At 43.7% G+C, this 26,906-nt stretch overlaps 4 long non-coding RNA genes across 4 annotated transcripts; all 4 read right to left on the bottom strand.

Moving 5' to 3' along the window:
• Nucleotides 1-1,106: 1,106 nt before the first annotated feature.
• Nucleotides 1,107-3,943, bottom strand: LOC117728223. Its single transcript, XR_004609115.1, has 6 exons — nt 3,618-3,943; nt 2,843-3,039; nt 2,618-2,741; nt 2,207-2,269; nt 1,913-1,982; nt 1,107-1,322 (listed from the first exon to the last, which is right to left on the bottom strand). It is a non-coding gene; the product is annotated as an uncharacterized LOC117728223 (long non-coding RNA).
• Nucleotides 3,944-8,070: 4,127 nt separating this feature from the next.
• Nucleotides 8,071-11,171, bottom strand: LOC117728151. The gene is made up of 6 exons (XR_004609094.1): nt 10,846-11,171; nt 10,074-10,270; nt 9,849-9,972; nt 9,443-9,505; nt 9,148-9,217; nt 8,071-8,675 (listed from the first exon to the last, which is right to left on the bottom strand). It is a non-coding gene; the product is annotated as an uncharacterized LOC117728151 (long non-coding RNA).
• A 4,195-nt stretch (nt 11,172-15,366) lies between these two features.
• LOC117728155 lies at nt 15,367-18,349 on the bottom strand. The gene is made up of 6 exons (XR_004609095.1): nt 18,024-18,349; nt 17,249-17,445; nt 17,024-17,147; nt 16,614-16,676; nt 16,319-16,388; nt 15,367-16,042 (listed from the first exon to the last, which is right to left on the bottom strand). It is a non-coding gene; the product is annotated as an uncharacterized LOC117728155 (long non-coding RNA).
• Nucleotides 18,350-22,456: 4,107 nt separating this feature from the next.
• LOC117728197 lies at nt 22,457-25,513 on the bottom strand. The gene is made up of 6 exons (XR_004609110.1): nt 25,188-25,513; nt 24,413-24,609; nt 24,188-24,311; nt 23,782-23,844; nt 23,488-23,557; nt 22,457-23,081 (listed from the first exon to the last, which is right to left on the bottom strand). It is a non-coding gene; the product is annotated as an uncharacterized LOC117728197 (long non-coding RNA).
• Nucleotides 25,514-26,906: the final 1,393 nt, after the last annotated feature.

Genomic DNA, 26,906 nt, shown 5'->3' with positions numbered 1-26,906 from the left:
CCTCACCTCCCCGTCCCTTCTCCCATAGGAGACTGCCCGGCTCTGGTAGCCAATGTCGATGTGTCCTTGGGCAAGACACTTGACTCCAAATTGCGCCCGTAGTTGTGCCTACAGTGGATGAATGTGCTACCGTGACGGTATCTATGACGGCTAAAAACAAGCGCTGTTCATTTACAATTCATCTACGTTGGGTTTTTTATCCTGGTGCTCAGGATTTTCCCAAGAACAGCTCCCCGCCCGGACGGCGGTGGCTCCGCAGAACCCTTCCCCCTGGACGGGGGTGGCTCCGCCGAACGCATCCCCCTGGACGGGGGTGGCTCTGTTAATGATCATAGTAATATAAATGTTTATGGTATGCGGGTATGACATTTTACCTCAGGGTTTGACGCCCCTGCCATGCATAGTTGAAAACCACTGTCTTGCGGTACAGATTCTTGATAGAATCAAAGGCTAAGGGAGCAAACCCTAAACCGTGGCAGCACAGAGGGCGTTGATGAATGGAACTTCCGGCAACTTTCGGCCAGCCACTGCAGGGACTAATGGTTCACACCTGTCTTGACATGTTCTTGCCGGTGTGTCCGCAGGAGTAAAAGGGAAAATCTACAGAGCGATGATAATTTCCACCCTGCTCCGCCAAACCCTTCCCCTTGGACGGGGGTGGCTCTGTTAATGATCATAATAATATAAATGTTTATGGTATGCGGGTATGACATTTTACCTCAGGGTTTGACGCCCCTGCCATGCATAGTTGAAAACCACTGTCTTGCGGTACAGATTCTTGATAGAATCAAAGGCTAAGGGAGCAAACCCTAAACCGTGGCAGCACAGAGGGCGTTGATGAATGGAACTCCCGGCAACTTTCGGCCAGCCACTGCAGGGACTAATGGTTCACACCTGTCTTGACATGTTCTTGCCGGTGTGTCCGCAGGAGTAAAAGGGAAAATCTACAGAGCGATGATAATTTCCACCCTGCTCCGCCAAACCCTTCCCCCTGGACGGGGGTGGCGCTCCATAAAATGACGACGTGCAGTGATTTTTTGGAGACCTTCAAGACAGCGGTCCTGGGGCTGCCCCCGGCAGGAGGGTCGCAGGCGGTGCCAGAGAGAGTCATCCTGGAACAGATCGTAGGGGGTGTAGAGTTGTAGTGGAGTTCGAGAGAGAAAGTGACCGGAGCGGAAACATCCTAAATTTCAGCCTAGACAGGACTGGAGAACTTCTGACTTTCATCCTCAGCTCCATCGTCGACCTTCGTTGTGTACCCGACTGCCTGTTGTGTTGGACCTCACCATCAGACGAGCGGCTCACAGAAAAGTATCGTGCACCTTTAACACATTGATGCAAATTATAACAAGATAAGAGACATATGCCCGGAGACATATGCACAGTGACATATGCACAGTGACATGCCCGGAGACATATGCACAGTGACATGCCCGGAGACATATGCACAGTGACATGCCCGGAGACATATGCACAGTGACATGCCCGGAGACATATGCACAGTGACATCTGCACAGTGACATGCCCGGAGACATATGCACAGTGACATGCCCGGAGACATATGCACAGTGACATGCCCGGAGACATATGCACAGTGACATGCCCGGAGACATATGCACAGTGACATCTGCACAGTGACATGCCCGGAGACATATGCACAGTGACATGCCCGGAGACATATGCACAGTGACATGCCCGGAGACATATGCACAGTGACATATGCACAGTGACATGCCCGGAGACATATGCACAGTGACATGCCCGGAGACATATGCACAGTGACATATGCACAGTGACATGCCCGGAGACATATGCACAGTGACATGCCCGGAGACATATGCACAGTGACATGCCCGGAGACATATGCCCAGAGACAGATGAAGTTTATGTATCGACACAACACAGTAATTACCTTTTGATCTGCTCTTCTCCATTGTCCAGGCTCATGGCAGTTGACTCAGCCATCCCATGGTCTTCTGCTCCTATAAATAAAAAAACACAAGGGAGACATGTATAAGTACTAATCGAAAAAAAGTACTGCAAGTAGTAATCGAAAAACTACTGTAAGTAACATACATTAAAGAAATGTACATAAATGTGTCACTACTGTAAATGAATGGAGTTATATTCAATTTCTAATGGATGTTAACTAACAATGTTGAATAAAAAAACTAAAGAAGTTTATGTATCGAGACACAGTATTTACCTTTTGATCTGCTCTTCTCCATTGTCCAGGCAGTTGACTCAGCCATCCCATGGTCTTCTGCTCCTATAAATAAAAAACCACAAGGGAGACATGTATAAGTACTAATTGAGAAAAAGTACTGCAAGTAACATACATATCAAATACCTTTCTCCACACATGCTAGCATGGATCTCTAGAAACTGTGGTGGGAATTTCACAAAACAGACAGGACTTTCTGATGAAGATGGAACAGTTTGAATATTAGCAACTGTCCCAAACAGCTATCTGGAGCTCACTTTGACCTGCCTAAGATAATGATAATAAACAGTCACAAATATGCTGTGTTACAACTCACTGGACAACAATCAAAATGTAAAATAAGTTGCACTTGCACAATGCAACGTCACACACACATTTCATAGCTACATTTACCTCAAAATCCTCTGCTGCCATCTCGGAATCCATGCAAGCTTTCTCCACCTGTAGCCTTGTACATAAGCCATCCTCCGGTCAGCTTCTGCATCTTCGGATAGACAATTTGTAGTAGTCCGAAGAACTAAAAGAACAATAACATGTGGTCTAAGTGGTGTCTACATGCTTGAAGAAAAGCCTAACACTAGAATAAAGTGGCATGTTTAAAAACTCTGTATGCAATACCTCTTCATGGTCCGTATCCTTGGACATGTTTAGAGTTCAAACTCTTCAGCTTGGGGTTGTCTCTGAATGAAGGTTTAACAAGAATGCATAACTAAAAGGCCTCCAGGTTTTAGTAGACGAGGTGCCACAGGTCTTTAGACTCTGGAACTCTCGCTTTCCAAGGTAACTTTTCCTTGTGGAAAAACCCAGGGAAAGAGCTAAATGATAATAAAGAAAATTAGATTAGTTTAAAACATGAACTAATAAAACTATCTTTAAATCAGTCAAATTCATTTTCACTCTGGGCCACATCAAAGGATCTTTAGTTAAACGGCGATATGGAAACGACGTGCATTGTGGGAGATGTAGTCTGTCGTCACTGCACAATGTAAAGTTTATCGACTATAATTTTAAAACGACCATGTGGCTGGCCACATAAAGTGAGGCGAGCCTCGAGTTCGACACCTATGCGTTAAAGAACATGAACAATGATATTCAATAAAAAAACTGTCCATGTTCTACAGAAGACATCTCTGTTCCTGCTTTCTTCCTGAGAGGTCCTCTGTGAGCACATGTATCAGGCTCTGTGCAGCTGAGGCCACCGAGAGGAAAACAAATCACGGAACACGTGCTAATAGCTTTAAGCTAGTTAACGCTAACTAGCACTATACTTAATTTCCGCTTTGGCATAAAACACATTTCAATAAATCTAGTTAATGCTTTGTAACGCGTCCCTATGTTACAGTCGTCATTTTAACCTTTCTAGTATCTATACAAAACACGTTAAACGTCTTACCTGCCCGCTGGAGCCAGCAGCCCGACCAGGTGGAGCAGCCGCCATCGCAGAATCACGCTGCGTTCAAGGTGGCGTGCGGAAGTACGAAACGTCAGATGTTATAGCGGGATCCTTGAACGCCACAACCTGGCAAAGTGTGTTGCTCTTTGACTAAGATTCATGCAAAGTGTGGTCTAGAACAGCTTGAACATAACCGTGTTACTGCCAATCACGTGAATATGCTGTATGCAAAGGAGTGAGTCATAATGTTCGCAGAACCCACGTTTCTTGAAGGCAACGTTGAGGCAGGTGGTCAGCCTTCTTCGTTAAGCTGACAGTCATGATACCACGCCCCTGTAGTTGAAACCACGCCCCCCACACCACTGGCCAAAGGTCTGAACCTGAAAAAAAGATTGAAAGTAGAAAATATGCTACTGAAAAATGAAAAAATATATTTGATTCTAAAAAAAATAATAATAACTGAATCTAAATCATATTTAAACCAACAAAAACTTTTCATACACTTAATTTTATTTAAAATACATTGTTGAATTGTTCAATGTTCAAGACCAAAAACTTGAATTTTCAGGTTCAAAACTATTGGCCTGGATTTGGCTCCATGCGTCAGCCGCTCTGTTTAGCGCTCTATCGCGACGCTGTGAGCTCATTGGTCCGTGAGACAGGATGTGAAAAGGAGGGGGTCGACATGATGCAAAGAAGAGGCTCTTCAGACGGAGGCGCGCCTGTTTCGAGCTGGATGTTCTGACAAATAACTGATCTCAGTCGTATTTGACCTCCTAGAGAGAAGGAAGGAGCGGATCCAACAAGACCTTCAGGTTCAGGCAAATCACGAGAGAGGCGACAGCAGTTTGCAACCAGCATTTTATTACATGTCATCTTCGAGGGCGCTGGAGACGGACTGAATCAAACTGATCACACCGGATCGATGTTGCCCTGCCAATCACAAGTTCACAAGCATCCATTAAAAATGCACAGCACGTACCAAATATATCACATTTGAATCGTTTCACGTAGTCATCCTGCAAACTTCTCATATCTTAAAATTAAAGAATCTCTAGAACATTTAGTAACCGTTCAGTGCTCAGAGTTTAACACACGTTACATTTCCAATGACTTTATGAAAATGTTCATGACATCTGTGTTTACATTAAAAAAAGGAGAATAAAAAGCTGAAGTGGCGGAAAGATCTGTTATTAAAGATTGTTCTGAACCACGTGTAATCTATTATTCAGGTATCTGTGGGGCAGATTAACATCACTTTTCCAAAACTTTCTGGTTGTATTTATGCTTCCCAAACTTTTTCCAGGACTTTTCCAGGTTTTTCATGCACACTGAGCACCTGGACAGAAAGTCCTTAAAAAAGGGCTCAGAATAAAAGATTTTACTGCTAAATGTTCTCGCATCTTGCGGCAGGTTATAGTCCGGGTAAGAGTGTCGGGTTACAGTTCATGGCAACCCTGAGTGGAATAAAGATTGTAGTCATAATTCTCATGATATATTCATAATAATTGTAATACTATTCAAATATGAGTAAACATTTTAATAATGTTAATGTATTAGTCATAATTGTAATAATAATAGTAATAATAATAATACATGTATTTATATAGCACCTTTAAAACCAGAGTTTACAAGGTGCTCTACATAGAAGCAAGATAAAAACATAACGTCAATACAAGTAAACATTTCAGAAAATACATGAGGCAAAGGAGACAATGCCATATAGGCAATGAACACAATATATAATTAATAATATTATATATAATTATATATATATATAAATTATAATTATTATGATTAATAATAATTTATAATAATAATAGTGTATATATAATAATTGTAATTATATTTAAATATAGTACACCTTTTTCATAATTTGAATGTATTATATGCTTTAGGGCGGGGCTACCTTGTGATTGACAGTATTCATTTAAATAATAAGTGGGGGGGCGGGGCTACCTTGTGATTGACAGTATTCATTTAAATAATAAGTGGGGGGGCGGGGCATCTGGTGTGAGGTCATTGTTGGTTCTGTGGGGCTGGAAACCCCCTTAGGGAACAGCCTTGGGAAACCCCCTTAGGGTTGGGCTTGTCAGTGATGGAATTCTGTGACATTCCAATCAAAGCCACTTGACTTTGTGACATCATCAGTGGCTTTGATGTGCACACTTATAGTCTACTGTGTACAAGAGAAAATTCTTCATTCTCAACACTTTTTTTTTTCAGTGTTTGATTCCCTACAGTGACCAACACCTATTTTACTGGACCACTAATATCTTCAAGAGAGGAAAGCCCAAGTCTTTAATAGACCGCGAATATTTTTCAAGTGACGCAGCCAAAGTATTCGCCGCAACTCTCCAATCTGCTAGGGTCATGTCTACAGATAGAGATAATAGCCAGAGAAACGGGGCTGGTCGACTTCAGGACCAATCTCAGAACACCCCATATGTAGAACAACTAGAATGGAGTCTTTTTTGTGCTAAAGATACAATCAGGTCTCTGACAAAGACGCTCCTGCAGATCAACAGCACACACATTAGTCTCAGTGAGAAAAGCCAGCTGGACAAATATGTCGCTCTTGAGCAGAAGAGCGTCCAGAAAGAAAAGAGCTTGCAGTCCATCATAAAGGATCTGGAGGGAAAGATCCGCAGTCTGAGTGAGACACTTGACCCCCTGGTGTTCAGTCGGAACAACAAGGTCTTGCAGGACAAATATGACGCTCTTGAGCAGAAAGAAAAGAGCTCGCAGTCCATCATAAATACTCTGCTCTCAGAACGCACAGCTCTGGAGGGAAAGATCCACAGTCTGAGTGAGACACTTGGCCCCCTGGTGTTCAGTCAGAGGAAGAAGGTCTGGCAGGACATGAGAGACGCCCTTGAAGGCAAGAGTGACGCCCTTGAAGGCAAGAGTGACGCCCTTGAAGGCAAGAGCTTACCAAAACTAAAGAGCTGCACAGAGGATTTGCTCTTAGAAAACACAACTGTGGAGGAAGATATCCACAGTGAGACACTTGGCCCCCTGGTGTTCAGTCAGAGGAAGAAGGTCTGGCAGGACATGAGAGACGCCCTTGAAGGCAAGAGTGACGCCCTTGAAGGCAAGAGAGACGCCCTTGAAGGCAAGAGTGACGCCCTTGAAGGCAAGAGTGACGCCCTTGAAGGCAAGAGCTTACTAAAAGAAAAGAGCTGCACAGAGGATTTGCTCTTAGAAACCACAACTGTGGAGGAAGATATCCAAGGTCCGTCTGAGAAACTTGACTCCGAAAGCCTGATGGTCCAATGCAACAAGGCTTGGCAGGACAAGTGTGAAAAGAGCTGGGAGTCACGCATGAAGGATTTGCTTTCAGATCGCAAATCTATGGAGGAAAGGTTGAGGGGGCAGCTCGCCGACACAGAAAGGTCGTGGGGATCCAGCATAAAGAATTTTCACTCACAACTCAGAGCTGCGGAGGATAGGTTGAATGAGCAGTTCAACAAAAACGAACAGTTGGAGCTGGAGAACCAATTACTTGTAGCAGAGGTCCAACAGCTTACAGATCAACGCAAGATCCTGGAGGACATCTGTCTCAGACTAAAGAAAAAGACTCTTGGCATCTTTGGGAGAAGGATGCAAGACAGAGACACTGAGTTGGACAAATTAAAAAGAAAGATGCAGCCGAGGGAAGGGTAAAAAGAGAGGGAGATGGCAAAATACAGTTGGAGGACACTGATTCTTCAGCTAGGTTGCACGCCTCTTCCTCCCTCACCTCCCCGTCCCTTCTCCCATAGGAGACTGCCCGGCTCTGGTAGCCAATGTCGATGTGTCCTTGGGCAAGACACTTGACTCCAAATTGCGCCCGTAGTTGTGCCTACAGTGGATGAATGTGCTACCGTGACGGTATCTATGACGGCTAAAAACAAGCGCTGTTCATTTACAATTCATCTAGGTTGGGTTTTTTATCCTGGTGCTCAGGATTTTCCCAAGAACAGCTCCCCGCCCGGACGGCGGTGGCTCCGCAGAACCCTTCCCCCTGGACGGGGGTGGCTCCGCCGAACGCATCCCCCTGGACGGGGGTGGCTCTGTTAATGATCATAGTAATATAAATGTTTATGGTATGCGGGTATGACATTTTACCTCAGGGTTTGACGCCCCTGCCATGCATAGTTGAAAACCACTGTGTTGCGGTACAGATTCTTGATAGAATCAAAGGCTAAGGGAGCAAACCCTAAACCGTGGCAGCACAGAGGGCGTTGATGAATGGAACTCCCGGCAACTTTCGGCCAGCCACTGCAGGGACTAATGGTTCACACCTGTCTTGACATGTTCTTGCCGGTGTGTCCGCAGGAGTAAAAGGGAAAATCTACAGAGCGATGATAATTTCCACCCTGCTCCGCCAAACCCTTCCCCCTGGACGGGGGTGGCTCTGTTAATGATCATAATAATATAAATGTTTATGGTATGCGGGTATGACATTTTACCTCAGGGTTTGACGCCCCTGCCATGCATAGTTGAAAACCACTGTGTTGCGGTACAGATTCTTGATAGAATCAAAGGCTAAGGGAGCAAACCCTAAACCGTGGCAGCACAGAGGGCGTTGATGAATGGAACTCCCGGCATCTTTCGGCCAGCCACTGCAGGGACTAATGGTTCACACCTGTCTTGACATGTTCTTGCCGGTGTGTCCGCAGGAGTAAAAGGGAAAATCTACAGAGCGATGATAATTTCCACCCTGCTCCGCCAAACCCTTCCCCCTGGACGGGGGTGGCGCTCCATAAAATGACGACGTGCAGTGATTTTTTGGAGACCTTCGAGACAGCGGTCCTGGGGCTGCCCCCGGCAGGAGGGTCGCAGGCGGTGGCAGAGAGAGTCATCCTGGAACAGATCGTAGGGGGTGTAGAGTTGTAGTGGAGTTCGAGAGAGAAAGTGACCGGAGCGGAAACATCCTAAATTTCAGCCTAGACAGGACTGGAGAACTTCTGACTTTCATCCTCAGCTCCATCGTCGACCTTCGTTGTGTACCCGACTGCCTGTTGTGTTGGACCTCACCATCAGACGAGCGGCTCACAGAAAAGTATCGTGCACCTTTAACACATTGATGCAAATTATAACAAGATAAGAGACATATGCCCGGAGACATATGCACAGTGACATATGCACAGTGACATGCCCGGAGACATATGCACAGTGACATGCCCGGAGACATATGCACAGTGACATGCCCGGAGACATATGCCCAGAGACAGATGCACAGTGACATGCCCGGAGACATATGCACAGTGACATGCCCGGAGACATATGCACAGTGACATGCCCGGAGACATATGCACAGTGACATGCCCGGAGACATATGCACAGTGACATATGCACAGTGACATGCCCGGAGACATATGCACAGTGACATGCCCGGAGACATATGCACAGTGACATATGCACAGTGACATGCCCGGAGACATATGCACAGTGACATGCCCGGAGACATATGCACAGTGACATGCCCGGAGACATATGCCCAGAGACAGATGAAGTTTATGTATCGACACAACACAGTAATTACCTTTTGATCTGCTCTTCTCCATTGTCCAGGCTCATGGCAGTTGACTCAGCCATCCCATGGTCTTCTGCTCCTATAAATAAAAAAACACAAGGGAGACATGTATAAGTACTAATCGAAAAAAAGTACTGCAAGTAGTAATCGAAAAACTACTGTAAGTAACATACATTAAAGAAATGTACATAAATGTGTCACTACTGTAAATGAATGGAGTTATATTCAATTTCTAATGGATGTTAACTAACAATGTTGAATAAAAAAAACTAAAGAAGTTTATGTATCGAGACACAGTATTTACCTTTTGATCTGCTCTTCTCCATTGTCCAGGCAGTTGACTCAGCCATCCCATGGTCTTCTGCTCCTATAAATAAAAAACCACAAGGGAGACATGTATAAGTACTAATTGAAAAAAGTACTGCAAGTAACATACATATCAAATACCTTTCTCCACACATGCTAGCATGGATCTCTAGAAACTGTGGTGGGAATTTCACAAACAGACAGGACTTTCTGATGAAGATGGAACAGTTTGAATATTAGCAACTGTCCCAAACAGCTATCTGGAGCTCACTTTGACCTGCCTAAGATAATGATAATAAACAGTCACAAATATGCTGTGTTACAACTCACTGGACAATCAAAATGTAAAATAAGTTGCAGTTGCACAATGCAACATCACACACACATTTCATAGCTACATTTACCTCAAAATCCTCTGCTGCCATCTCGGAATCCATGCAAGCTTTCTCCACCTGTAGCCTTGTACATAAGCCATCCTCCGGTCAGCTTCTGCATCTTCGGATAGACAATTTGTAGTAGTCCGAAGAACTAAAAGAACAATAACATGTGGTCTAAGTGGTGTCTACATGCTTGAAGAAAAGCCTAACACTAGAATAAAGTGGCATGTTTAAAAACTCTGTATGCAATACCTCTTCATGGTCCGTATCCTTGGACATGTTTAGAGTTCAAACTCTTCAGCTTGGGGTTGTCTCTGAATGAAGGTTTAACAAGAATGCATAACTAAAAGGCCTCCAGGTTTTAGTAGACGAGGTGCCACAGGTCTTTAGACTCTGGAACTCTCGCTTTCCAAGGTAACTTTTCCTTGTGGAAAAACCCAGGGAAAGAGCTAAATGATAAAGAAAATTAGATTAGTTTAAAACATGAACTAATAAAACTATCTTTAAATCAGTCAAACTCATTTTCACTCTGGGCCACATCAAAGGATCTTTAGTTAAACGGCGATATGGAAACGACGTGCATTGTGGGAGATGTAGTCTGTCGTCACTGCACAATGTAAAGTTTATCGACTATAATTTTAAAACGACCATGTGGCTGGCCACATAAAGTGAGGCGAGCCTCGAGTTCGACACCTATGCGTTAAAGAACATGAACAATGATATTCAATAAAAAACCTGGCCATGTTCTACAGAAGACATCTCTGTTCCTGCTTTCTTCCTGAGAGGTCCTCTGTGAGCACATGTATCAGGCTCTGTGCAGCTGAGGCCACCGAGAGGAAAACAAATCACGGAACACGTGCTAATAGCTTTAAGCTAGTTAACGCTAACTAGCACTATACTTAATTTCCGCTTTGGCATAAAACACATTTCAATAAATCTAGTTAATGCTTTGTAACGCGTCCCTATGTTACAGTCGTCATTTTAACCTTTCTAGTATCTATACAAAACACGTTAAACGTCTTACCTGCCCGCTGGAGCCAGCAGCCCGACCAGGTGGAGCAGCCGCCATCGCAGAATCACGCTGCGTTCAAGGTGGCGTGCGGAAGTACGAAACGTCAGATGTTATAGCGGGATCCTTGAACGCCACAACCTGGCAAAGTGTGTTGCTCTTTGACTAAGATTCATGCAAAGTGTGGTCTAGAACAGCTTGAACATAACCGTGTTACTGCCAATCACGTGAATATGCTGTATGCAAAGGAGTGAGTCATAATGTTCGCAGAACCCACGTTTCTTGAAGGCAACGTTGAGGCAGGTGGTCAGCCTTCTTCGTTAAGCTGACAGTCATGATACCACGCCCCTGTAGTTGAAACCACGCCCCCCACACCACTGGCCAAAGGTCTGAACCTGAAAAAAAGATTGAAAGTAGAAAATATGCTACTGAAAAATGAAAAAATATATTTTATTCTAAAAATAATAATAATAACTGAATCTAAATCATATTTAAACCAACAAAAACTTTTCATACACTTAATTTTATTTAAAATACATTGTTGAATTGTTCAAGACCAAAAACTTGAATTTTCAGGTTCAAAACTATTGGCCTGGATTTGGCTCCATGCGTCAGCCGCTCTGTTTAGCGCTCTATCGCGACGCTGTGAGCTCATTGGTCCGTGAGACAGGATGTGAAAAGGAGGGGGTCGACATGATGCAAAGAAGAGGCTCTTCAGACGGAGGCGCGCCTGTTTCGAGCTGGATGTTCTGACAAATAACTGATCTCAGTCGTATTTGACCTCCTAGAGAGAAGGAAGGAGCGGATCCAACAAGACCTTCAGGTTCAGGCAAATCACGAGAGAGGCGACAGCAGTTTGCAACCAGCATTTTATTACATGTCATCTTCGAGGGCGCTGGAGACGGACTGAATCAAACTGATCACACCGGATCGATGTTGCCCTGCCAATCACAAGTTCACAAGCATCCATTACAAATGCACAGCACGTACCAAATATATCACATTTGAATCGTTTCACGTAGTCATCCTGCAAACTTCTCATATCTTAAAATTAAAGAATCTCTAGAACATTTAGTAACCGTTCAGTGCTCAGAGTTTAACACACGTTACATTTCCAATGACTTTATGAAAATGTTCATGACATCTGTGTTTACATTAAAAAAAGGAGAATAAAAAGCTGAAGTGGCGGAAAGATCTGTTATTAAAGATTGTTCTGAACCACGTGTAATCTATTATTCAGGTATCTGTGGGGCAGATTAACATCACTTTTCCAAAACTTTCTGGTTGTATTTATGCTTCCCAAACTTTTTCCAGGACTTTTCCAGGTTTTTCATGCACACTGAGCACCTGGACAGAAAGTCCTTAAAAAGGGCTCAGAATAAAAGATTTTACTGCTAAATGTTCTCGCATCTTGCGGCAGGTTATAGTCCGGGTAAGAGTGTCGGGTTACAGTTCATGGCAACCCTGAGTGGAATAAAGATTGTAGTCATAATTCTCATGATATATTCATAATAATTGTAATACTATTCAAATATGAGTAAACATTTTAATAATGTTAATGTATTAGTCATAATTGTAATAATAATAGTAATAATAATAATACATGTATTTATATAGCACCTTTAAAACCAGAGTTTACAAGGTGCTCTACATAGAAGCAAGATAAAAACATAACGTCAATACAAGTAAACATTTCAGAAAATACATGAGGCAAAGGAGACAATGCCATATAGGCAATGAACACAATATATAATTAATAATATTATATATAATTATATATATATATAAATTATAATTATTATGATTAATAATAATTTATAATAATAATAGTGTATATATAATAATTGTAATTATATTTAAATATAGTACACCTTTTTCATAATTTGAATGTATTATATGCTTTAGGGCGGGGCTACCTTGTGATTGACAGTATTCATTTAAATAATAAGTGGGGGGGCGGGGCTACCTTGTGATTGACAGTATTCATTTAAATAATAAGTGGGGGGGCGGGGCATCTGGTGTGAGGTCATTGTTGGTTCTGTGGGGCTGGAAACCCCCTTAGGGAACAGCCTTGGGAAACCCCCTTAGGGTTGGGCTTGTCAGTGATGGAATTCTGTGACATTCCAATCAAAGCCACTTGACTTTGTGACATCATCAGTGGCTTTGATGTGCACACTTATAGTCTACTGTATACAAGAGAAAATTCTTCATTCTCAACACTTTTTTTTTTCAGTGTTTCATTCCCTACAGTGACCAACACCTATTTTACTGGACCACTAATATCTTCAAGAGAGGAAAGCCCAAGTCTTTAATAGACCGCGAATATTTTTCAAGTGACGCAGCCAAAGTATTCGCCGCAACTCTCCAATCTGCTAGGGTCATGTCTACAGATAGAGATAATAGCCAGAGAAACGGGGCTGGTCGACTTCAGGACCAATCTCAGAACACCCCATATGTAGAACAACTAGAATGGAGTCTTTTTTGTGCTAAAGATACAATCAGGTCTCTGACAAAGACGCTCCTGCAGATCAACAGCACACACATTAGTCTCAGTGAGAAAAGCCAGCTGGACAAATATGTCGCTCTTGAGCAGAAGAGCGTCCAGAAAGAAAAGAGCTTGCAGTCCATCATAAAGGATCTGGAGGGAAAGATCCGCAGTCTGAGTGAGACACTTGACCCCCTGGTGTTCAGTCGGAACAACAAGGTCTTGCAGGACAAATATGACGCTCTTGAGCAGAAAGAAAAGAGCTCGCAGTCCATCATAAATACTCTGCTCTCAGAACGCACAGCTCTGGAGGGAAAGATCCACAGTCTGAGTGAGACACTTGGCCCCCTGGTGTTCAGTCAGAGGAAGAAGGTCTGGCAGGACATGAGAGACGCCCTTGAAGGCAAGAGTGACGCCCTTGAAGGCAAGAGTGACGCCCTTGAAGGCAAGAGCTTACCAAAACTAAAGAGCTGCACAGAGGATTTGCTCTTAGAAAACACAACTGTGGAGGAAGATATCCACAGTGAGACACTTGGCCCCCTGGTGTTCAGTCAGAGGAAGAAGGTCTGGCAGGACATGAGAGACGCCCTTGAAGGCAAGAGAGACGCCCTTGAAGGCAAGAGTGACGCCCTTGAAGGCAAGAGTGACGCCCTTGAAGGCAAGAGAGACGCCCTTGAAGGCAAGAGAGACGCCCTTGAAGGCAAGAGTGACGCCCTTGAAGGCAAGAGAGACGCCCTTGAAGGCAAGAGTGACGCCCTTGAAGGCAAGAGTGACGCCCTTGAAGGCAAGAGTGACGCCCTTGAAGGCAAGAGTGACGCCCTTGAAGGCAAGAGCTTACTAAAAGAAAAGAGCTGCACAGAGGATTTGCTCTTAGAAACCACAACTGTGGAGGAAGATATCCAAGGTCCGTCTGAGAAACTTGACTCCGAAAGCCTGATGGTCCAATGCAACAAGGCTTGGCAGGACAAGTGTGAAAAGAGCTGGGAGTCACGCATGAAGGATTTGCTTTCAGATCGCAAATCTATGGAGGAAAGGTTGAGGGGGCAGCTCGCCGACACAGAAAGGTCGTGGGGATCCAGCATAAAGAATTTTCACTCACAACTCAGAGCTGCGGAGGATAGGTTGAATGAGCAGTTCAACAAAAACGAACAGTTGGAGCTGGAGAACCAATTACTTGTAGCAGAGGTCCAACAGCTTACAGATCAACGCAAGATCCTGGAGGACATCTGTCTCAGACTAAAGAAAAAGACTCTTGGCATCTTTGGGAGAAGGATGCAAGACAGAGACACTGAGTTGGACAAATTAAAAAGAAAGATGCAGCCGAGGGAAGGGTAAAAAGAGAGGGAGATGGCAAAATACAGTTGGAGGACACTGATTCTTCAGCTAGGTTGCACGCCTCTTCCTCCCTCACCTCCCCGTCCCTTCTCCCATAGGAGACTGCCCGGCTCTGGTAGCCAATGTCGATGTGTCCTTGGGCAAGACACTTGACTCCAAATTGCGCCCGTAGTTGTGCCTACAGTGGATGAATGTGCTACCGTGACGGTATCTATGACGGCTAAAAACAAGCGCTGTTCATTTACAATTCATCTAGGTTGGGTTTTTTATCCTGGTGCTCAGGATTTTCCCAAGAACAGCTCCCCGCCCGGACGGCGGTGGCTCCGCAGAACCCTTCCCCCTGGACGGGGGTGGCTCCGCCGAACGCATCCCCCTGGACGGGGGTGGCTCTGTTAATGATCATAGTAATATAAATGTTTATGGTATGCGGGTATGACATTTTACCTCAGGGTTTGACGCCCCTGCCATGCATAGTTGAAAACCACTGTGTTGCGGTACAGATTCTTGATAGAATCAAAGGCTAAGGGAGCAAACCCTAAACCGTGGCAGCACAGAGGGCGTTGATGAATGGAACTCCCGGCAACTTTCGGCCAGCCACTGCAGGGACTAATGGTTCACACCTGTCTTGACATGTTCTTGCCGGTGTGTCCGCAGGAGTAAAAGGGAAAATCTACAGAGCGATGATAATTTCCACCCTGCTCCGCCAAACCCTTCCCCTTGGACGGGGGTGGCTCTGTTAATGATCATAATAATATAAATGTTTATGGTATGCGGGTATGACATTTTACCTCAGGGTTTGACGCCCCTGCCATGCATAGTTGAAAACCACTGTCTTGCGGTACAGATTCTTGATAGAATCAAAGGCTAAGGGAGCAAACCCTAAACCGTGGCAGCACAGAGGGCGTTGATGAATGGAACTCCCGGCAACTTTCGGCCAGCCACTGCAGGGACTAATGGTTCACACCTGTCTTGACATGTTCTTGCCGGTGTGTCCGCAGGAGTAAAAGGGAAAATCTACAGAGCGATGATAATTTCCACCCTGCTCCGCCAAACCCTTCCCCCTGGACGGGGGTGGCGCTCCATAAAATGACGACGTGCAGTGATTTTTTGGAGACCTTCGAGACAGCGGTCCTGGGGCTGCCCCCGGCAGGAGGGTCGCAGGCGGTGGCAGAGAGAGTCATCCTGGAACAGATCGTAGGGGGTGTAGAGTTGTAGTGGAGTTCGAGAGAGAAAGTGACCGGAGCGGAAACATCCTAAATTTCAGCCTAGACAGGACTGGAGAACTTCTGACTTTCATCCTCAGCTCCATCGTCGACCTTCGTTGTGTACCCGACTGCCTGTTGTGTTGGACCTCACCATCAGACGAGCGGCTCACAGAAAAGTATCGTGCACCTTTAACACATTGATGCAAATTATAACAAGATAAGAGACATATGCCCGGAGACATATGCACAGTGACATATGCACAGTGACATGCCCGGAGACATATGCACAGTGACATATGCACAGTGACATGCCCGGAGACATATGCACAGTGACATGCCCGGAGACATATGCACAGTGACATATGCACAGTGACATGCCCGGAGACATATGCACAGTGACATGCCCGGAGACATATGCCCAGAGACAGATGAAGTTTATGTATCGACACAACACAGTAATTACCTTTTGATCTGCTCTTCTCCATTGTCCAGGCTCATGGCAGTTGACTCAGCCATCCCATGGTCTTCTGCTCCTATAAATAAAAAAACACAAGGGAGACATGTATAAGTACTAATCGAAAAAAAGTACTGCAAGTAGTAATCGAAAAACTACTGTAAGTAACATACATTAAAGAAATGTACATAAATGTGTCACTACTGTAAATGAATGGAGTTATATTCAATTTCTAATGGATGTTAACTAACAATGTTGAATAAAAAAAACTGAAGAAGTTTATGTATCGAGACACAGTATTTACCTTTTGATCTGCTCTTCTCCATTGTCCAGGCAGTTGACTCAGCCATCCCATGGTCTTCTGCTCCTATAAATAAAAAACCACAAGGGAGACATGTATAAGTACTAATTGAAAAAAGTACTGCAAGTAACATACATATCAAATACCTTTCTCCACACATGCTAGCATGGATCTCTAGAAACTGTGGTGGGAATTTCACAAAACAGACAGGACTTTCTGATGAAGATGGAACAGTTTGAATATTAGCAACTGTCCCAAACAGCTATCTGGAGCTCACTTTGACCTGCCTAAGATAATGATAATAAACAGTCACAAATATGCTGTGTTACAACTCACTGGACAACAATCAAAATGTAAAATAAGTTGCACTTGCACAATGCAACGTCACACACACATTTCATAGCTACATTTACCTCAAAATCCTCTGCTGCCATCTCGGAATCCATGCAAGCTTTCTCCACCTGTAGCCTTGTACATAAGCCATCCTCCGGTCAGCTTCTGCATCTTCGGATAGACAATTTGTAGTAGTCCGAAGAACTAAAAGAACAATAACATGTGGTCTAAGTGGTGTCTACATGCTTGAAGAAAAGCCTAACACTAGAATAAAGTGGCATGTTTAAAAACTCTGTATGCAATACCTCTTCATGGTCCGTATCCTTGGACATGTTTAGAGTTCAAACTCTTCAGCTTGGGGTTGTCTCTGAATGACGGTTTAACAAGAATGCATAACTAAAAGGCCTCCAGGCTTTAGTAGACGAGGTGCCACAGGTCTTTAGACTCTGGAACTCTCGCTTTCCAAGGTAACTTTTCCTTGTGGAAAAACCCAGGGAAAGAGCTAAATGATAATAAAGAAAATTAGATTAGTTTAAAACATGAACTAATAAAACTATCTTTAAATCAGTCAAACTCATTTTCACTCTGGGCCACATCAAAGGATCTTTAGTTAAACGGCGATATGGAAACGACGTGCATTGTGGGAGATGTAGTCTGTCGTCACTGCACAATGTAAAGTTTATCGACTATAATTTTAAAACGACCATGTGGCTGGCCACATAAAGTGAGGCGAGCCTCGAGTTCGACACCTATGCGTTAAAGAACATGAACAATGATATTCAATAAAAAAACTGGCCATGTTCTACAGAAGACATCTCTGTTCCTGCTTTCTTCCTGAGAGGTCCTCTGTGAGCACATGTATCAGGCTCTGTGCAGCTGAGGCCACCGAGAGGAAAACAAATCACGGAACACGTGCTAATAGCTTTAAGCTAGTTAACGCTAACTAGCACTATACTTAATTTCCGCTTTGGCATAAAACACATTTCAATAAATCTAGTTAATGCTTTGTAACGCGTCCCTATGTTACAGTCGTCATTTTAACCTTTCTAGTATCTATACAAAACACGTTAAACGTCTTACCTGCCCGCTGGAGCCAGCAGCCCGACCAGGTGGAGCAGCCGCCATCGCAGAATCACGCTGCGTTCAAGGTGGCGTGCGGAAGTACGAAACGTCAGATGTTATAGCGGGATCCTTGAACGCCACAACCTGGCAAAGTGTGTTGCTCTTTGACTAAGATTCATGCAAAGTGTGGTCTAGAACAGCTTGAACATAACCGTGTTACTGCCAATCACGTGAATATGCTGTATGCAAAGGAGTGAGTCATAATGTTCGCAGAACCCACGTTTCTTGAAGGCAACGTTGAGGCAGGTGGTCAGCCTTCTTCGTTAAGCTGACAGTCATGATACCACGCCCCTGTAGTTGAAACCACGCCCCCCACACCACTGGCCAAAGGTCTGAACCTGAAAAAAAGATTGAAAGTAGAAAATATGCTACTGAAAAATGAAAAAATATATTTTATTCTAAAAATAATAATAATAACTGAATCTAAATCATATTTAAACCAACAAAAACTTTTCATACACTTAATTTTATTTAAAATACATTGTTGAATTGTTCAAGACCAAAAACTTGAATTTTCAGGTTCAAAACTATTGGCCTGGATTTGGCTCCATGCGTCAGCCGCTCTGTTTAGCGCTCTATCGCGACGCTGTGAGCTCATTGGTCCGTGAGACAGGATGTGAAAAGGAGGGGGTCGACATGATGCAAAGAAGAGGCTCTTCAGACGGAGGCGCGCCTGTTTCGAGCTGGATGTTCTGACAAATAACTGATCTCAGTCGTATTTGACCTCCTAGAGAGAAGGAAGGAGCGGATCCAACAAGACCTTCAGGTTCAGGCAAATCACGAGAGAGGCGACAGCAGTTTGCAACCAGCATTTTATTACATGTCATCTTCGAGGGCGCTGGAGACGGACTGAATCAAACTGATCACACCGGATCGATGTTGCCCTGCCAATCACAAGTTCACAAGCATCCATTACAAATGCACAGCACGTACCAAATATATCACATTTGAATCGTTTCACGTAGTCATCCTGCAAACTTCTCATATCTTAAAATTAAAGAATCTCTAGAACATTTAGTAACCGTTCAGTGCTCAGAGTTTAACACACGTTACATTTCCAATGACTTTATGAAAATGTTCATGACATCTGTGTTTACATTAAAAAAAGGAGAATAAAAAGCTGAAGTGGCGGAAAGATCAGTTATTAAAGATTGTTCTGAACCACGTGTAATCTATTATTCAGGTATCTGTGGGGCAGATTAACATCACTTTTCCAAAACTTTCTGGTTGTATTTATGCTTCCCAAACTTTTTCCAGGACTTTTCCAGGTTTTTCATGCACACTGAGCACCTGGACAGAAAGTCCTTAAAAAAGGGCTCAGAATAAAAGATTTTACTGCTAAATGTTCTCGCATCTTGCGGCAGGTTATAGTCCGGGTAAGAGTGTCGGGTTACAGTTCATGGCAACCCTGAGTGGAATAAAGATTGTAGTCATAATTCTCATGATATATTCATAATAATTGTAATACTATTCAAATATGAGTAAACATTTTAATAATGTTAATGTATTAGTCATAATTGTAATAATAATAGTAATAATAATAATACATGTATTTATATAGCACCTTTAAAACCAGAGTTTACAAGGTGCTCTACATAGAAGCAAGATAAAAACATAACGTCAATACAAGTAAACATTTCAGAAAATACATGAGGCAAAGGAGACAATGCCATATAGGCAATGAACACAATATATAATTAATATTATATATAATTATATATATATATAAATTATAATTATTATGATTAATAATAATAGTGTATATATAATAATTGTAATTATATTTAAATATAGTACACCTTTTTCATAATTTGAATGTATTATATGCTTTAGGGCGGGGCTACCTTGTGATTGACAGTATTCATTTAAATAATAAGTGGGGGGGCGGGGCTACCTTGTGATTGACAGTATTCATTTAAATAATAAGTGGGGGGGCGGGGCATCTGGTGTGAGGTCATTGTTGGTTCTGTGGGGCTGGAAACCCCCTTAGGGAACAGCCTTGGGAAACCCCCTTAGGGTTGGGCTTGTCAGTGATGGAATTCTGTGACATTCCAATCAAAGCCACTTGACTTTGTGACATCATCAGTGGCTTTGATGTGCACACTTATAGTCTACTGTATACAAGAGAAAATTCTTCATTCTCAACACTTTTTTTTTTCAGTGTTTCATTCCCTACAGTGACCAACACCTATTTTACTGGACCACTAATATCTTCAAGAGAGGAAAGCCCAAGTCTTTAATAGACCGCGAATATTTTTCAAGTGACGCAGCCAAAGTATTCGCCGCAACTCTCCAATCTGCTAGGGTCATGTCTACAGATAGAGATAATAGCCAGAGAAACGGGGCTGGTCGACTTCAGGACCAATCTCAGAACACCCCATATGTAGAACAACTAGAATGGAGTCTTTTTTGTGCTAAAGATACAATCAGGTCTCTGACAAAGACGCTCCTGCAGATCAACAGCACACACATTAGTCTCAGTGAGAAAAGCCAGCTGGACAAATATGTCGCTCTTGAGCAGAAGAGCGTCCAGAAAGAAAAGAGCTTGCAGTCCATCATAAAGGATCTGGAGGGAAAGATCCGCAGTCTGAGTGAGACACTTGACCCCCTGGTGTTCAGTCGGAACAACAAGGTCTTGCAGGACAAATATGACGCTCTTGAGCAGAAAGAAAAGAGCTCGCAGTCCATCATAAATACTCTGCTCTCAGAACGCACAGCTCTGGAGGGAAAGATCCACAGTCTGAGTGAGACACTTGGCCCCCTGGTGTTCAGTCAGAGGAAGAAGGTCTGGCAGGACATGAGAGACGCCCTTGAAGGCAAGAGTGACGCCCTTGAAGGCAAGAGTGACGCCCTTGAAGGCAAGAGTGACGCCCTTGAAGGCAAGAGCTTACCAAAACTAAAGAGCTGCACAGAGGATTTGCTCTTAGAAAACACAACTGTGGAGGAAGATATCCACAGTGAGACACTTGGCCCCCTGGTGTTCAGTCAGAGGAAGAAGGTCTGGCAGGACATGAGAGACGCCCTTGAAGGCAAGAGTGACGCCCTTGAAGGCAAGAGTGACGCCCTTGAAGGCAAGAGTGACGCCCTTGAAGGCAAGAGTGACGCCCTTGAAGGCAAGAGCTTACTAAAAGAAAAGAGCTGCACAGAGGATTTGCTCTTAGAAACCACAACTGTGGAGGAAGATATCCAAGGTCCGTCTGAGAAACTTGACTCCGAAAGCCTGATGGTCCAATGCAACAAGGCTTGGCAGGACAAGTGTGAAAAGAGCTGGGAGTCACGCATGAAGGATTTGCTTTCAGATCGCAAATCTATGGAGGAAAGGTTGAGGGGGCAGCTCGCCGACACAGAAAGGTCGTGGGGATCCAGCATAAAGAATTTTCACTCACAACTCAGAGCTGCGGAGGATAGGTTGAATGAGCAGTTCAACAAAAACGAACAGTTGGAGCTGGAGAACCAATTACTTGTAGCAGAGGTCCAACAGCTTACAGATCAACGCAAGATCCTGGAGGACATCTGTCTCAGACTAAAGAAAAAGACTCTTGGCATCTTTGGGAGAAGGATGCAAGACAGAGACACTGAGTTGGACAAATTAAAAAGAAAGATGCAGCCGAGGGAAGGGTAAAAAGAGAGGGAGATGGCAAAATACAGTTGGAGGACACTGATTCTTCAGCTAGGTTGCACGCCTCTTCCTCCCTCACCTCCCCGTCCCTTCTCCCATAGGAGACTGCCCGGCTCTGGTAGCCAATGTCGATGTGTCCTTGGGCAAGACACTTGACTCCAAATTGCGCCCGTAGTTGTGCCTACAGTGGATGAATGTGCTACCGTGACGGTATCTATATGACGGCTAAAAACAAGCGCTGTTCATTTACAATTCATCTACGTTGGGTTTTTTATCCTGGTGCTCAGGATTTTCCCAAGAACAGCTCCCCGCCCGGACGGCGGTGGCTCCGCAGAACCCTTCCCCCTGGACGGGGGTGGCTCCGCCGAACGCATCCCCCTGGACGGGGGTGGCTCTGTTAATGATCATAGTAATATAAATGTTTATGGTATGCGGGTATGACATTTTACCTCAGGGTTTGACGCCCCTGCCATGCATAGTTGAAAACCACTGTGTTGCGGTACAGATTCTTGATAGAATCAAAGGCTAAGGGAGCAAACCCTAAACCGTGGCAGCACAGAGGGCGTTGATGAATGGAACTCCCGGCAACTTTCGGCCAGCCACTGCAGGGACTAATGGTTCACACCTGTCTTGACATGTTCTTGCCGGTGTGTCCACAGGAGTAAAAGGGAAAATCTACAGAGCGATGATAATTTCCACCCTGCTCCGCCAAACCCTTCCCCTTGGACGGGGGTGGCTCTGTTAATGATCATAATAATATAAATGTTTATGGTATGCGGGTATGACATTTTACCTCAGGGTTTGACGCCCCTGCCATGCATAGTTGAAAACCACTGTCTTGCGGTACAGATTCTTGATAGAATCAAAGGCTAAGGGAGCAAACCCTAAACCGTGGCAGCACAGAGGGCGTTGATGAATGGAACTCCCGGCAACTTTCGGCCAGCCACTGCAGGGACTAATGGTTCACACCTGTCTTGACATGTTCTTGCCGGTGTGTCCGCAGGAGTAAAAGGGAAAATCTACAGAGCGATGATAATTTCCACCCTGCTCCGCCAAACCCTTCCCCCTGGACGGGGGTGGCGCTCCATAAAATGACGACGTGCAGTGATTTTTTGGAGACCTTCGAGACAGCGGTCCTGGGGCTGCCCCCGGCAGGAGGGTCGCAGGCGGTGGCAGAGAGAGTCATCCTGGAACAGATCGTAGGGGGTGTAGAGTTGTAGTGGAGTTCGAGAGAGAAAGTGACCGGAGCGGAAACATCCTAAATTTCAGCCTAGACAGGACTGGAGAACTTCTGACTTTCATCCTCAGCTCCATCGTCGACCTTCGTTGTGTACCCGACTGCCTGTTGTGTTGGACCTCACCATCAGACGAGCGGCTCACAGAAAAGTATCGTGCACCTTTAACACATTGATGCAAATTATAACAAGATAAGAGACATATGCCCGGAGACATATGCACAGTGACATATGCACAGTGACATGCCCGGAGACATATGCACAGTGACATGCCCGGAGACATATGCACAGTGACATGCCCGGAGACATATGCCCAGAGACAGATGCACAGTGACATGCCCGGAGACATATGCACAGTGACATGCCCGGAGACATATGCACAGTGACATGCCCGGAGACATATGCACAGTGACATGCCCGGAGACATATGCACAGTGACATATGCACAGTGACATGCCCGGAGACATATGCACAGTGACATGCCCGGAGACATATGCACAGTGACATGCCCGGAGACATATGCCCAGAGACAGATGAAGTTTATGTATCGACACAACACAGTAATTACCTTTTGATCTGCTCTTCTCCATTGTCCAGGCTCATGGCAGTTGACTCAGCCATCCCATGGTCTTCTGCTCCTATAAATAAAAAAACACAAGGGAGACATGTATAAGTACTAATCGAAAAAAAGTACTGCAAGTAGTAATCGAAAAACTACTGTAAGTAACATACATTAAAGAAATGTACATAAATGTGTCACTACTGTAAATGAATGGAGTTATATTCAATTTCTAATGGATGTTAACTAACAATGTTGAATAAAAAAACTAAAGAAGTTTATGTATCGAGACACAGTATTTACCTTTTGATCTGCTCTTCTCCATTGTCCAGGCAGTTGACTCAGCCATCCCATGGTCTTCTGCTCCTATAAATAAAAAACCACAAGGGAGACATGTATAAGTACTAATTGAAAAAAGTACTGCAAGTAACATACATATCAAATACCTTTCTCCACACATGCTAGCATGGATCTCTAGAAACTGTGGTGGGAATTTCACAAACAGACAGGACTTTCTGATGAAGATGGAACAGTTTGAATATTAGCAACTGTCCCAAACAGCTATCTGGAGCTCACTTTGACCTGCCTAAGATAATGATAATAAACAGTCACAAATATGCTGTGTTACAACTCACTGGACAATCAAAATGTAAAATAAGTTGCACTTGCACAATGCAACATCACACACACATTTCATAGCTACATTTACCTCAAAATCCTCTGCTGCCATCTCGGAATCCATGCAAGCTTTCTCCACCTGTAGCCTTGTACATAAGCCATCCTCCGGTCAGCTTCTGCATCTTCGGATAGACAATTTGTAGTAGTCCGAAGAACTAAAAGAACAATAACATGTGGTCTAAGTGGTGTCTACATGCTTGAAGAAAAGCCTAACACTAGAATAAAGTGGCATGTTTAAAAACTCTGTATGCAATACCTCTTCATGGTCCGTATCCTTGGACATGTTTAGAGTTCAAACTCTTCAGCTTGGGGTTGTCTCTGAATGAAGGTTTAACAAGAATGCATAACTAAAAGGCCTCCAGGTTTTAGTAGACGAGGTGCCACAGGTCTTTAGACTCTGGAACTCTCGCTTTCCAAGGTAACTTTTCCTTGTGGAAAAACCCAGGGAAAGAGCTAAATGATAATAAAGAAAATTAGATTAGTTTAAAACATGAACTAATAAAACTATCTTTAAATCAGTCAAATTCATTTTCACTCTGGGCCACATCAAAGGATCTTTAGTTAAACGGCGATATGGAAACGACGTGCATTGTGGGAGATGTAGTCTGTCGTCACTGCACAATGTAAAGTTTATCGACTATAATTTTAAAACGACCATGTGGCTGGCCACATAAAGTGAGGCGAGCCTCGAGTTCGACACCTATGCGTTAAAGAACATGAACAATGATATTCAATAAAAAAACTGGCCATGTTCTACAGAAGACATCTCTGTTCCTGCTTTCTTCCTGAGAGGTCCTCTGTGAGCACATGTATCAGGCTCTGTGCAGCTGAGGCCACCGAGAGGAAAACAAATCACGGAACACGTGCTAATAGCTTTAAGCTAGTTAACGCTAACTAGCACTATACTTAATTTCCGCTTTGGCATAAAACACATTTCAATAAATCTAGTTAATGCTTTGTAAGGCGTCCCTATGTTACAGTCGTCATTTTAACCTTTCTAGTATCTATACAAAACACGTTAAACGTCTTACCTGCCCGCTGGAGCCAGCAGCCCGACCAGGTGGAGCAGCCGCCATCGCAGAATCACGCTGCGTTCAAGGTGGCGTGCGGAAGTACGAAACGTCAGATGTTATAGCGGGATCCTTGAACGCCACAACCTGGCAAAGTGTGTTGCTCTTTGACTAAGATTCATGCAAAGTGTGGTCTAGAACAGCTTGAACATAACCGTGTTACTGCCAATCACGTGAATATGCTGTATGCAAAGGAGTGAGTCATAATGTTCGCAGAACCCACGTTTCTTGAAGGCAACGTTGAGGCAGGTGGTCAGCCTTCTTCGTTAAGCTGACAGTCATGATACCACGCCCCTGTAGTTGAAACCACGCCCCCCACACCACTGGCCAAAGGTCTGAACCTGAAAAAAAGATTGAAAGTAGAAAATATGCTACTGAAAAATGAAAAAATATATTTTATTCTAAAAATAATAATAATAACTGAATCTAAATCATATTTAAACCAACAAAAACTTTTCATACACTTAATTTTATTTAAAATACATTGTTGAATTGTTCAAGACCAAAAACTTGAATTTTCAGGTTCAAAACTATTGGCCTGGATTTGGCTCCATGCGTCAGCCGCTCTGTTTAGCGCTCTATAGCGACGCTGTGAGCTCATTGGTCCGTGAGACAGGATGTGAAAAGGAGGGGGTCGACATGATGCAAAGAAGAGGCTCTTCAGACGGAGGCGCGCCTGTTTCGAGCTGGATGTTCTGACAAATAACTGATCTCAGTCGTATTTGACCTCCTAGAGAGAAGGAAGGAGCGGATCCAACAAGACCTTCAGGTTCAGGCAAATCACGAGAGAGGCGACAGCAGTTTGCAACCAGCATTTTATTACATGTCATCTTCGAGGGCGCTGGAGACGGACTGAATCAAACTGATCACACCGGATCGATGTTGCCCTGCCAATCACAAGTTCACAAGCATCCATTACAAATGCACAGCACGTACCAAATATATCACATTTGAATCGTTTCACGTAGTCATCCTGCAAACTTCTCATATCTTAAAATTAAAGAATCTCTAGAACATTTAGTAACCGTTCAGTGCTCAGAGTTTAACACACGTTACATTTCCAATGACTTTATGAAAATGTTCATGACATCTGTGTTTACATTAAAAAAAGGAGAATAAAAAGCTGAAGTGGCGGAAAGATCAGTTATTAAAGATTGTTCTGAACCACGTGTAATCTATTATTCAGGTATCTGTGGGGCAGATTAACATCACTTTTCCAAAACTTTCTGGTTGTATTTATGCTTCCCAAACTTTTTCCAGGACTTTTCCAGGTTTTTCATGCACACTGAGCACCTGGACAGAAAGTCCTTAAAAAAGGGCTCAGAATAAAAGATTTTACTGCTAAATGTTCTCGCATCTTGCGGCAGGTTATAGTCCGGGTAAGAGTGTCGGGTTACAGTTCATGGCAACCCTGAGTGGAATAAAGATTGTAGTCATAATTCTCATGATATATTCATAATAATTGTAATACTATTCAAATATGAGTAAACATTTTAATAATGTTAATGTATTAGTCATAATTGTAATAATAATAGTAATAATAATAATACATGTATTTATATAGCACCTTTAAAACCAGAGTTTACAAGGTGCTCTACATAGAAGCAAGATAAAAACATAACGTCAATACAAGTAAACATTTCAGAAAATACATGAGGCAAAGGAGACAATGCCATATAG

The sequence above is a fragment of the Cyclopterus lumpus genome, chromosome 25, assembly GCF_009769545.1.
Source record: "Cyclopterus lumpus isolate fCycLum1 chromosome 25, fCycLum1.pri, whole genome shotgun sequence".
Taxonomy (NCBI): Eukaryota; Metazoa; Chordata; class Actinopteri; order Perciformes; family Cyclopteridae; genus Cyclopterus; species Cyclopterus lumpus.
The sequence above is the reverse complement of the archived record's forward strand: the minus strand, read 5'-3'. Positions and strand labels throughout refer to the sequence as shown.